A 14,017-nucleotide genomic window follows, 5' to 3' on the forward strand; every position below is an offset into this window, starting at 1 on the left:
CAAAGACGCCCAGGTATGGTCAAGAAAATACTGACGTTGAAGAATTAAGTTTCTTCACTTGTGACAAATCGCCGTGATATAATGCAGACACAGCGGATTAGGTGCACGCGCGAAATGGTACTTCGTGAGTAAAGACGTAGTGGATGCAGATTCCAGTCGGAGGCTCAAGTTAATTAGTCGCTTCTATTAAGAACGAAAGACTCCGAGGGTCATTTATAGTCTTAAGATTCAATTACGCGCACCGTGTGCGGCGCGACATGTAGACTGAAGGGATTTACTGCTGAAATCTTTTTATCTGGCCATTTAAATTACGACTAGGGCGTAGCGTATAGGCCGACTTAACCGCTTCGCAATATTCATTGACTCGGTACCTCCCGTTACAAGTATTTTGCGAAATGGTAACGCCCAGCTCGGTTATAACTCAGGCGACTGGTATTAACTCTTCGCCGTTCTACTTCGGACTCGTCATATCTCATCTGCGCGAGATATCGTAAGTTACCAGACGTATTTTTAAGTCAAATGATTACGTTCCCGTGACAAAATAGTTTATACACAAATTCTGCGCGACTGCAGTTGCGTAAATTGCACGTGTTAGCGCACAACTGGACACGCGAAATCTTCTTAATTAGTAAATCGCCGTGACATTTAGGTTTACAATGAGATGCCGTTTGTAAAACGCGGAACTTGGTGCGCGCAACCTTTGTTGACGCGCCGTCGTTGCGAAAAGAAATTACGGTCTTTACGGTAAATCCGTAAACGGGAGCTCGCGCATTCCTGGTATGCCATCGACGCGGCCCCCTCGCAAATTTGCAGTCTCTTTACTGCGTAATGACATTACGCCGTTACGGCATCCTCGTGTTTTCACCCTGGTTTATGCATTTATGCACAAGGGGGAGGGGGAGGAGGCAGACGGCGTGGAAGGAGAGGAGGCGGAGGTGAGAGACGCGTCTCTCGGCAACGGGCAGGTGGGGATAATGAGAGGGCGGCCGATGGTGCCGGTTTGATCATCTCGCGAAACACCTAACGGCTGTTACTCACGGCGTCGTTGGCCACGATCGCCGTCGCCGACGCCGTCGAGGAATCGTATCCCCGGCGTGAGGCTCCGCTCAATGAGGAATGTCTCTCGGTATGAATCACCTCGTAAGTTACTTACTCGGCCGTTGCGCTTTTTGGAACCGAGTCGCGATAACGATTGGCAGCCCGAGTTTGCACGCGCGCAATAACTCGCAAGCGCTATCAATTTCCGACACGAGATAATGGGACGTGTGACTTTTACTCCTTCTCTCTCTCTCTCTCTCTCTCTCTCTCTCTCTCTCTCTCTCTCACCATTTAATGTCTGATCTTACGATGACCAACATTGTCCGTCGACGAAGATTGCGTAACCCATTGTATGAAGAACGCGAAATGCTACGCCACGATTAGCTGAAATGCCACATCAGCGGTTATCGCGAGACTGCGCTTGAGGTGAGAAAAGCACGTGACCGAAACGGCGGACGTTTGCAGTCCGTTTGCAAGGAAATAAGGTCCGGTCTGGACAGTCTTTAATGGCCGACGATTACGCTTACATGGATATATTGTGCAGCCGGTAATTACACCTTTCATGTACAATGATACACGGGAGGACAACACGTCGGCGACAACACGTGCGCGCTTTAATCTCATTCATAAAACCGACGGCGCCGGCCGTAATTACGGGGGGGTCACATGATGTATGCGCGTACAATTGTCGTTCAGGTATCGATTTCCGATTGCTATCGGTACGTGAAGTCGTCGCCGCCCTCTTGTTGCTTCTGTAAAAATACAGCAGCCGACCGATCTCGGTCGCGTTTTCCTCGAAGAGGACGGGAAGAGAAAGAGAGAGAGAGAGAGGGAGAGAAAGAAAAGATAGAGTCTCGAGACGCTCTCTCGGAAGCCGCGATTAGGCGCGGGTTGAATTAGGCGTAAAAAGAGCGCGACCTCGTGCTCGTGCACGACACACGGTAAATTACCGAACGACAAGCGGCGAGATGGGATCTGACACAACATTTTTACGCTCGTCCGACGGCGCGTACGAGGTTCCATTACTTATTCGTAATGGGATTAGGCATCGCGCGTTGTGATGCAATCCGCTACGAGAGGAGGTCCGGAGCGCGCGCAGCGAAAATTGATAAAGCAGCGTCTCCGAAAGCCGGTACCGCGTGTCGCTTTACGGGGCGTTAGGCCATGAAATTGTAATTTAATTGCTTCTCCCGCAAGTCGTTCCCGTGGCAGTGATTGCGGTCGGTCGGTCGGTCGGTCGCAATTTGCATCCTAAATTAAAAATCCTCTCCTGAAGACCCGAGAACCCGCCGACTGTCGCTCGCCGCGCGAATCGAGCCGCGCGGTAAGCTCGCGCGCCGAGGCGTCGTTCGTTAATTATGCATGAGCGGACTCCTATTATAATATTCGGCCGATGTTCGGGCAAACAATGTACAAAACACTCGTCCGATTATGCTGCTGCGTGTGGCCGAGTTGCGTTCAGGGGACATTACGATCTGCCGCGCTAACGAGCTGAATCGCACGAGTCGGCATCGACATGGATTTTAATTTAAATAACGTTTCCTTCGGAGAACACGCAAAAAAGCGTTGGGAAATATTAACATCCGCGTGCACCCGCATCTCTTTTTCCTACGGCCAATTAGAGCGTTGATTTACACTCGCCGGGTCACCGAGCTCTGAATGAATTAATTACTGCGATGGATTATTATTTTGCTCGTAAAGGCGACCAATTAAAAGGCCGCGCTTGCACCTTGCTCGTTTTTACGACTTGTCGCAAAAAGTTGCTCGCGGAGAATGTTTACATTATTTATTGCACAAGTGTACACCTTAAGTAACTCGATTACAGTCGAATTTACATAGTCGGGTTGAGAGTGTTTGAACCGGCTTGTAAATCTCGGGGTATCGGAGGTAAATGGTTTCCTACTCTCATTAAAATACCAAAAGCCTCGTCTCTCCCGTGTCATGTACGAACGATAGTATCTCTGAAAATTAGCCGAATCAATAATAGAAGCGCGCGGATAAATATGTGAGAACCGACTCTTAAACTTAATGAACTTCGCGTACCATTCGGTTCTGAACGGCGCAGATCATAAGAGGGCGATAGCCAGCGATAAAGCTAACTGCCAGCACGGTCTAGGCTCTTCGACGAATGACCATTACAGATCATAATTTATTGGTTTGTCGAGTTGTCTCGCGCGCGCGCGCGCACTTGGATCACTCTCGCAAGATAAACATGTAAAACGCTGTCCGTCGTGGGCCGCGCGAGGATTCATCATTCCACCTCATATCCTTTTCCCACCCCGGTTCGTCTGTTTCTCTCATCTCCTCGCGCGCGATTTGTCTTCCTTCGAGTTCGCCGCGACGGCTGTCACTCCGCGTGACACCCCGAGATCACGCTCGATTATGTTTCCCTCGCGATATTCGACGCGATCATTTTTTTTTATTACGGCGAGCTAGTTCGCCGTTGCGCCCGCAGAACGCCGGGTGAAATTTGCATAAACATTAGTCACGTTCCCTTTCTTATATTCCGATAGGTATCACGGCGAGTAAAGTAGATTACGGTGCCAACCGCGCGGCGTGACGAGGAAACGTCAGCAATTCGCGAAAAAAAAGGAGAGAAAAACTGGATGATTGATAGCGGTCATCAGATAATAACGCGAAACAATCGTCTTATTAGTGCAATTACAATTTCAAACAGCCGTTATGACATTACTCGGTCAATATTGATTGCCATTCAAATCGAAACGTTTCATTATGATCGGCTGCATAATATCCGTGTATCAGTGACAGCGCCGTGAGAACCGAGAAAGGTGAGTCACAGTGCGAGAGAGGAGCAGGTAGTAACCGAGAGGAAAGCGAATAAGGAAAATAAAACGAGGTACTGCCTCGAGACACAGCCGAAACAGCGGCCCCTGTTTGCCTTTGAAGTTTACCGAGACGTTGACATCGATGCGACTATAGTGATGCAAATGAGATCTTTCTCCGACTTATGCGGGAGTCCGCCGTGCCTGACGCATTTGAGAGACACGAGTGGCTTTAACGTCAATTTAATGTACTCTATGTAACATTGAGCAAAGTCGCGGTGGGATTCGCGCCTACTATCTACGGGATCACAAAAATATCAATGGCGCGTTTGAGATCGCCGATTTTATTACAAACAGCCTTTGAGCGAAAGCAGTGTCCACTCCGAGATGACGCAAGGAGCCGTGACGTTTACGTGCTGATACTAGCGCGATTTTTACGACAGCCCCGGTATTCCAAATAATCCGTGAGTTCTAGTGTTTATGGCGCGTCTGGTAGCTTTTACTATTGCGCTCTTCCGGTAATTTCGGCGGTTAACATTATTATCGTGTATATGCATGTATACATAGCGCGTGGCTATGTATATCCGTGTAACGTTGTTCCCTCCTTCCTTTTTGCGGATCGGACAAAAAATCGCGGGGCTCGCACGAGATCCCTGATAAAATCGAGAAATTCGCATCTGTTTCCCAGAAATACCGTCGCACCTATTAATCCTTTGCCGAGCTCTTCTCGACGAGATAAAGCAAATTGACATGTTAAGAGTTTAGCTCTTGACCAGATGGTCCGAATAGATTCGCTTTCTCTCGCGTCTTCTTCGGCCCGGCTCCGAAGCATATCGCGGCATAAGTGCAGCCATTAAATCTCAAATCTCAAAGTTAACGGTCTGTGAAACTCGGCCACTGGGAACGTGAATGTGCCAAAATAAAAAAAAGAAACGCAAAGTAGAAAAGAATAATAGTAAGACGGTCGTAACACATTTACGCTGAGAAAAAAAATTGTTGCTAATACTAAATATGTTTAGTTAACAGTATTTCTTTAATTCAAACGCATATGTTTTCCAATTAAACATACGTAATTTATTAAAATATATATATCTTTTAATTAGCAAATGTTTACGTGAATTAACAAATATTTGTTTGACAGCCCGTGACTGCAGAGCATATAGTTGAATCAAGAAACATTTTCTTGACTCCACAGTCAAGCTTTTATAGCTCTATCCAATATCTGTTGTATGCCATTTGTTCTACAATCTGTACCGTCTTGCTTGTAAAATTGTTAATTATAATTGAGCAAATTGAATTTTCATTTTACTACGAGCATTAAATTATCTTGTAAGTTGAAGTCTCCGATCGAAACTCGTACAATTAAGTCATATTAGATAAACATGAATTAGATTTACCTAATAATCGTGCGAAAACGTTATCGCGACACTCGTCGTTCGGTGAAATATTTCCGATTCATAGCGATTAACGTTACGGCACTTATTCAATCAAATCGCTTGTCCGAGTCGGATTAATAAAACATGAGCGCGGTATTGCGCGGTATTGCGCGGGAAAATGATCGATCTCCCAAAAGCGACGGAAAAGTTTGATCTCGCGCGCGTCACGCGCTATTAAGCCCAGACTCGCGGCGCTCGCGCGAAATATCGAAAGAAAAAGTTTAAAAACTGTAAATATGTCGCTGCTGCGGTCGCCTACGAGACCGTTCTCGTTCGCGGTTCAAAGATTTACGCAGCCGGCGCTAAATCAAGGAGAAAGAGAGAAAGAGAAACAGAGGGAGAAAGAGGCATTCTCTCGAGCTGCTCTCGTCTCGACCAAGTGTCGCGGTTAAAATACCGGATGTAATGGAGCACCGAGTGCTCGCGGCGTTGTGGTGGCGCGAATGAATGGGCCGTAATCTTATAATGAAACTTAATGAAATTTGATTTGTTCGACGGCCCCTCGCGCCCGCGAGATTTCGCGGATTGATCGCTACAACTTTAAACAATCATCTTCCATTCTACTTTACACCGCGATCCCTCGCCCACGTGGCTTTACGATTCCTCATCCGCGTGGAGTGTCTCGATTTATTTCTAAAACTGTACAAGAGTTAAATAAACTTTATTATGCAACGTGATTTGTATTCACGTCGGGTTGTAAAATTGATTGTAAACGGCAAGAAAGCGGGAATACGTGAGAGCGCGTTAGGGAAGTGTACGTGCATTGCGCAAGACGATCTACAATTACACCGGGATGCTCGCGCCTCTTTATTTACGATCTAAAAAAAAACGCCTTTAGGAACGTGCTCCAAAATATATTTTCAGACGTAGTCACCGCGTAACGGATCGTGGACCCTAAAATTGATTTATCTACGAGGGCAGCCGAGAAGCGTCGTAAAACGCGGATGCTGTTCGCCGATCGAAGATGGCGACTAGACGCGAGACTAGAGTTAGCGCGTGAACGTTACCCACGGGACAGTGGAGTAAAAAAAACAGAGCTTTACGACGAAGTCGCAATTAACCGTATTCTATTTTGTCTCTTCGATCTTTGTGGTCTCGGCGCGGAGGCTGCCGGACGAGAATCCGCGCGGCAGCGGCGGCGGCGGCGGCGCGCGTTCATTGCGAATCTCGCAATAAAAGTGCAATAAATTCATGCAGTTTAGATGCGTCTGACTTCGCGACTCAATCTGCTTCTGGTTTTGCCGCGTGCCGATTGGTGGGAAGGCGATAAACTCGTCCGCTGCATACGTAAGCTTATCTCGCGGCTCTAACGTGATTTTTCACCGTAAACCGGCGGTGAATACCGTCCTATCTAAATGCCATGACGTATCGGTATCGTTGAAAAAGTACGAATTTCACAAGGATGACCGAATCGCTGGAAATACGCGGCAAAAGAGGCGATACTAATCACGGAGGGGTCAAATCGCGATATTATCGCGCGTACAACGTCGCCGTTGCGTAATACGACCCGATTGCAATTTACGATATTCCGCTTCATTGTCCCCAGCGGTTCATTATTGCCGGGCATCACGTTTGCACCATTGCACTCGCTGGATTTTCATTCGTCGATCTCTAATCAGATTTCAGCCGCCGCAGGCGGCGCCGCATATATCGCGATAATGAAGGCAATCCATTTGCTTATTCACCGTGTCACTCGTGGGAGTAAGACATTAGTGTGGCAACGAGCACTCGCCTGTGCGACGGTGGACGTAGGCGCTTCTTTCGCGCGACACGCATCCAAGTTTCAGAGATTCGCTGTCGCGTTCGCTGACGTATCCGGGTGAGTGGATCGCGAGCGGCTGATTCACGCGCGAGAAGACCCAGTTGGACAAAATCATCGCGGATGATAAACAAAATTGCCGCGAAATTGTCAGACTTTGCACCGTCGCACCGTCTTGCTCCAGATATCAATCTAGTACACGGGAGGGGGGGGAGAGAATTTTCTCTTACAATTTACCCTGAAAATCGTGTAATCGGGGGGACAACATGGTATTTCCAAGAATTTTAAGAGAGTTTTTTCAATTTTTACCATACACTTTATTAGTAAAGAATTTAAGAAAATTCTACCATTACTCGATTTTCAGGGTAAATTGTAACAGAAAATTCTTTATGAAAGTTTTTTCAACTTTCTCAAATTCTACCATACATTTTATTAGTAAAATACATTTTATCAGTAAAATGTATGGTAGGATTTGAGAAAACTTTCGTAAATAATTTTCTGTTACAGTTTACCCTGAAAATGTAATCGTGGGACAACATAGCATTTCGAAGAGTGTTTTTTAAGAGAGTTTTGTTCAACTTTTACTAATAAAATGGATGGTAGAATTTGAGAAAACTCTCGTAAAGTTCTTCAAAATGCCGCGTTGTCCCACGATTACACGACTTCCAGGATAAATTTTAAGGGAAAATTCTCTCCGTGTACGGTTTAAATGTTCTTCCGCTGAAACAGCTTGACGTTTTTGAGATTAACGAGGAAACGGAAAGTCTTAAATCAGAGGCGCGTACATTCATCGCTCGCGATCAAGGTTGTTGCGTCGTCGTGGAAACACGAATTTCAGGTTTTCGTCAAAAAAGATTCACAATTGCTTAATACATAATATAATAAATACGGAGCATCGCCTTTGTCGGTGTCACTTTAATTGGCGACTGGGAACCAGTCTCCTTGCCGGGCTCGGTTCACCCAGTGATACCTCAGTCGGGGCGAGTTATCCGAGGGCCATTCACAAATGATATCATGAATGAGCTTCGTTCGTTCTGAATAAAACTCCTCGGCGAATCTGTCGCGGAATACCCGACGATCCGTCGCGCTTAATACCATAGAGCCGGTTTTGAAGGCGAGTCGGCCTATTTGTGAATATCTGATGGAAATGAACTTCGACTTTTAACCAGGATTTATTTGTATCATTATCAATTATTTACTGTCCGAGATGTAAAGTCGTTTATTAGCAAACTATCGTCATTACACAACAGTTATGTCACTCAAATTTCACGATACGGTCGAGAGGTAAATTCACATTCGCTCCCGCGAATCTCGTCATCGCGACACTCTCGAGTTTATCAATTTATCAGTTACGCGTTAGCCGCGAGGGGATTATTCTCAAGAGACATGTTCGAGCATGTAAGTCGCAAGTGATAGACGCTTAACGGATTTGACGATTAGCTCCGACCACGGTTAAGTCTTGCTTTACAATTCCCTCGGTGGGCGTTTACACCCGGTAGTTGTTAAATCGCCGCGTAACCACCTACTTCTTCCTACGATTAAATATATTGGACACTTGACCTCTATCGTCTGAATCGGGATGATTTTGTATCACGACAAACTCGATCGACAATCCGAAATTTTTGTACTACTTTGACACCTTTAACCTACGCCTACACAGACCAGCAATAACCTACTTTGATGACATTATATTTTTTCATGCACCTACATACTTGATCCCACATAAGATGCACCCAATGCGATGCAGTAAAGTCGTGCAAAACAATTCGGAAAAAATTGTTACACGTGAAGTCGAGGTCTTCCTCTCATACGTTTTCTTCAATGCTCGGTATATCTATATCATTTCCCGAATTCCCCGTGATTTTTTTGGAACAAGGTAATACGTAAACCTCTTACTTATAATTCACACGTTTTAATATATTCCCGCGTGCGAGCAGCGACATTCGCAAATATGATAATAAAACCGTGCGAAATATCGCAATATCCTATCGCATCGGCATAGAAATAAGAATCGCGGCGCAAATTGATCTTATTTTCATAACTAATCACATATGTCTATACGTATTACGTGTATTAGTTAAGTCGGCCAACTCCATTCACCAGTTTTTCCCAAAGATTTTTCCGAGAGCGGGTAGGTGTCCGTATATCGACCAGATGTCGATCTGGGCAATTTGCTAAGGTTATTAGAATATATTAAACATTACTGACTGTTTGCATTTTCATAGACATTATTTTGATGTGATACATCAACGGGCGAACGTTGTATGTCGAAAGTGTAACGAGATATGTCTCTATTACCAATGTCTCGATAAATATGGCTTATGCTGTATCTATTGCGACGAATTCTTTAGACACGTTTATGAGATACGGACAAAGTTAAGATTGTAAAATTTTATGAGATTTAAATTCGAATTTTTTCGCCACTCTGTGACTTTGTGCGAAAAAATATTATACTAAATTGTGGCAGCGCGAGCAAAGAGAACTGTTTTTCACTAAATTAGACGCGTCTCTGCGATATCCATGACGTATACTTTTGTCTATCGTATTAAAATGAAAAACGAACCCAGGGGGAAACGGTTCGCCGAAACGATATCGAATCAACATCGATTGACGCGTCAGTTCTCGTTGGGAAAGTTGTAATGAATATCATAAGGGAAACTGCTGCAAGAACGGACGCAACGGATAACCGATTTCATTTGGGACCAAGAACGAGATTGCAGGTTGTGTCGGCAGCAAGAAAGTTAAGAATCGACGTTTTCTCACGTGGAAAAAAACCCGCGCGGAATTTATGCGCTGGCTTTAACGACGTGCGGTCGCACGTCGGCGTTTTGTTATTTATCCTGAGAACGCGACTGTCGGTGGAAATTAAAGATCGCGGATTCGTTAAGGCGGATTCGCCACGTGGGCGGAAAGAATTCTAACGTCAACGAGCTCGTAAAACGAATATATCGCGACGTCGCGAAATGCGTGAGCTGTTGGCAGCGGTTTATCGCACCGAGCATCGTAGAACTTTTGTTCTCGCGAAACAGATTTCATTCCCGATCAGTCGCAATTATAAAACGTCGATAGCACGAGTAGTTACGAATATGGACAACTTTTTTGATAGCTAATCTCTCTCTCTCTCTCGCTCATTCAATCGCCAATCTGACTGTTCGCGTTTACGAAAGGCATTCTCCTCGCCAAGGGCTCGACATGTGTAGTAATTACCGCGAAAGTTAACGGTAATAAACTAATGACAGCTCGCGAAATAGAAGGCGCCGGTTAACCAGGCTCAACGCATTCTCCACGATGTTTTTATCGCGATGTAGCTAGGCGCCGCCGCCGATAAGTGACTCAATGCAAACCCTGGCGGCGGCGGCTCCGCCTCTGCTAAATGCCAATAGGCTTCTATGTACTTCGTATTTATCGATGCGTATTACGCAGCGATTTCGCGATACAAAATCCCGATCGTACGTCACGCGTGTTCATTCGGGCGAAATTTTCGCGACGGTGGAAAAATCCGAATTACGCGTCGCGCTTATCGCGTCGATTAAAGTTCTGTACAACTGTAGCGTCATCTTACAAAATATCATATCGCGAGCGACTCTTACGTCACTACGTACCTTACCGTATCGCTTGTATCTTGTCGTAATCGATCGGGGAAAAAATCGCAACCGTTATATGGGTTTACTCGCGCGTTTAACCACCGACCGGAATATAATAATCGTGATTTGTTCCGCTCGGCGGGACATTGATGTTTAACGGCGGATCTAGATCGGGATAATCTCGCGATAACCGGCAATAAGCCATTGAGAATACTCATGCAGGCCAAATTACCAGGATCGCAAGTCACCGCGCGAGAATTATGCGTCTCGTTCATTACTCGCAAACGATGCCGTAATTAAACCACGAGCCTCCGTCCCGTGCCCGGTGACTTCGATTCACCGTTTATCTCGCGGCATCGGGATCGTTAATACGTCGATCGACGGAGATTGCGCATCCGGCACGACGGGGTTCATTTGACGGACCTCCATCGTACGCGTGCTCGACGAACAAATGAACCAAGTGAAGGATAGAAGGGGGCAAAAACAAGAAAGTCGACGTTGTTTCCCACGTGGGTGGACAACGTGGTTGTCAGATAAATCTACTTGCCGCGGACTTGGTCGCGCTTTCTACTAAAAATTTCTTTCCCGCTGCTACGACCACGCGACATTGATCTTCAGGGTTAAGTTCGCGGCTGCTTCCTGATACAAATCCCGTTTGATCGAAGAAATTATTGCGACAATGCAGTTGCCGTGGCGTATTATCGTAGGACTGGTATTAGGATCCGTTCGGACGATTTATTGGGGATTTAGATCCATTTCCCTCCCTCTCTCTTTCTCTCTCTTTTGATAAATAAATCTTTACTGCTGATATGGCTTACAATATTTTAGACGCACCTTTAAATCCGGTATTACTTGCTTAATGCTATATTGTTACTGATCGGCTATTAATAAAGTTATCAGCAACACAATTATACATTTGTATATTAATTCTCCATCGTTCTCATCTTCTGATTACGATGTTAATAAACATTGTATATTACATGACATTTAAAAAAATGTTTGCCACATTTATTGTACAGTCTGTGTAATTGTAAATAAATTCTGGATACAATCTGTATCATTCATACACCCACAGAAAGGATTTCCGTTACTGAGAGAAAAAAATTCTTGACGTACCTATTTCTCGTAATCTCATTTAGTAGGTACAAAAATAAGACAATATCAAAATAAAATAAATAATTCTTATTCCCCTCTATAGAATGAAAAAAGATTTACTCACTACATTGAGACAAGAGTAACTTATATAAATATAAGTTTATATATTCTTGCGTTTACAATAAATTTTCCCTCCATCTTACAACGCGGAAAGTTAACGCCACGAAATTCGACAAAAGACGATACATCCTATCATTTTATTCTAGATTTTAGAATTTTTCATTTAAGATTAAAATATTCCTTTCTCTATAATAAATATGATTGGCGCTGTATCGATCCTACTTTATGATACATTGAAGTGTAATAGAATTATTGGATCCGGAAATTTTTTCTGTGGGTGTATAGAGCGTCATCATTCATGGAGTATTTATTCCAAGTATTCAATAACACCTTGTCGATAATATTATCATTATCATTATCATTTTTATCCTTACAGCTTTGAGAATATTCTAACTCGCGCGGTGGGCAATGGAACGGTCGTGTTTGTCGATAGTTCGCGACTGCGATGGGCCGTAAATCTGTGCGCGGTGCGCGTTGCTTGAGCCGGTAGCGCGTGATAATGGCGCGTTAAAGTCCGTTTGGTTATCGTTAATCGCCACGACATTCGGCCGCAACGTGTGCCGGCCACGTTCCGCGGTATGTGTACACGCAGGTACGTACACGCAGATACGTACACGCGCGAGAACGATGCGTGAATCGCGTAGGAATGCGGACCGACCGAATTCCGTGTATCCGCTGATAATCCGCGATAGTGCATTCGGTGACGAAACGAGAGTTACGTCCCTCCTTTATCGCGTCTTTCTGCCCCCCCGCCGACCTTACCGGGGAAACACCATGATAAGAAACGGTGACACGTTTCACCAACCGGTGCCCGAGCATCTTATCAAATAAATTCCACGCGCCGTGACTCACTTGGCAACGATACTTACACCATATGTATTACATCCCCCACCGCGCCGCGTTGGCGCATTAATCCGAAATTATAACCTTAATCCGCTTACGATTACCGGCATCACGCCGTTGCCGGTCGCTCTTTCGTCGAGCCCCGAATTCCGCCTACCGGGAGCAATCGAATCGAATGGGAAAACCACTATTTTGATGATCGGCGAAAGGAGGACGCCGGTGATTCATGACGACGGGCGAGCCCCGCAGTTCGCCTCGCCGTGAAACATTCACGTTATCGAGCCCCATAATTATTCATAATTACGTTTGATAGAGCGCGTTTGGCCGTGCCGCTTTGCGGTAAATTTGGTTTCTAATGATAATAAGTATTGATAATTTTGTATAACCAGAACACAGCGTTGCGTGCGTTACACGCCTCTCTTTCTCTCACTTTTTATCAACTATTAATAGATAGTGTCAAATTTTTCTTCTAGCCCATTTCATTTTCATTTCACGTCGATACATTCGACGTACATAAATACTTCGTTTACTACACAATGTACAATAGATATGATGCAATTTTGTGTATAATGGATCCATTATAAAATTTTTTTAATAAACCATTTACCACTCACCGATACTATGCGTTACACGCCTCTCTTTCTGTCACTCTCTATCAACTATTAATAGATATTGTCAATTTTTCTCTATTTTACTTTTACACAATTTATTTTTATTTCACATCGATACGTTTGATGTACATAAATATTTCGTTTACTACATAATGTAGATATAATGCAATTTTGTGTATAATAGATCCATTATAACAATTTTTTAAATAAACGATGAACCACTCACCGATCGATGCGCAGCAGCGGAGTTACTACGTCGTAATCTGTAAAATACAAAAATATGATATGTAATTATTATAAAATAATTATTTAAAAAAAATTGCATTAAATATTTTAGATGCATTCTTTAAATAGATATTTAATAAAATAATTGTAAAGTACTCGAAGAAAATCTCTTTCTTTGGAATATAAGCTCACAAGATTTCCACGTATATTTTTTGTGTGCAACTCTTATTCAAATCATTTGAATGAATTAGACAAAGGAGAGTAGACATTAATTTTCAACTAGCAAATAATATGTGTAAAATAAAACACTCACCTCATGGTTGCTCCGCCGTTGCCCGATGCCTCCCAGGCCTGCACATCCTCTCAGATCTCCTTGTTGCACTCACGCACTATTCACTCGCGAGAATGATTCACTGCGATCGCGCGAAACTTCATGCGACACTCCCGTACGCGAAACGCACAAAGTATTGTTCGTCATATAACTTTCCGTCACGCAAATCGTTCAAACCGCATGCTATTTTGT

At 44.4% G+C, this 14,017-nt stretch overlaps 1 protein-coding gene across 2 annotated transcripts in view; it reads left to right on the forward strand.

Annotated features, from left to right (window-relative positions):
- The window catches only part of LOC105562289, an 84,960-nt gene that overhangs the window by 48,426 nt on the left and 22,517 nt on the right, over positions 1–14,017 (forward strand). Inside the window, exon 1 of one of the 2 annotated variants that reach the window (XM_012013024.1) lies at positions 1,495–1,585. The exons of the other annotated variant lie outside the window; for it this stretch is intronic. The gene's annotated coding sequence lies outside the window, so the exon portion shown is untranslated. Of the gene's footprint in view, positions 1–1,494; positions 1,586–14,017 lie in introns of those variants that run through there. 2 annotated transcript variants of the gene reach the window in all.

The sequence above is a fragment of the Vollenhovia emeryi genome, unplaced genomic scaffold (assembly GCF_000949405.1).
Source record: "Vollenhovia emeryi isolate VEMERY1.0 unplaced genomic scaffold, V.emery_V1.0 DF939191.1, whole genome shotgun sequence".
Lineage (NCBI taxonomy): Eukaryota > Metazoa > Arthropoda > Insecta > Hymenoptera > Formicidae > Vollenhovia > Vollenhovia emeryi.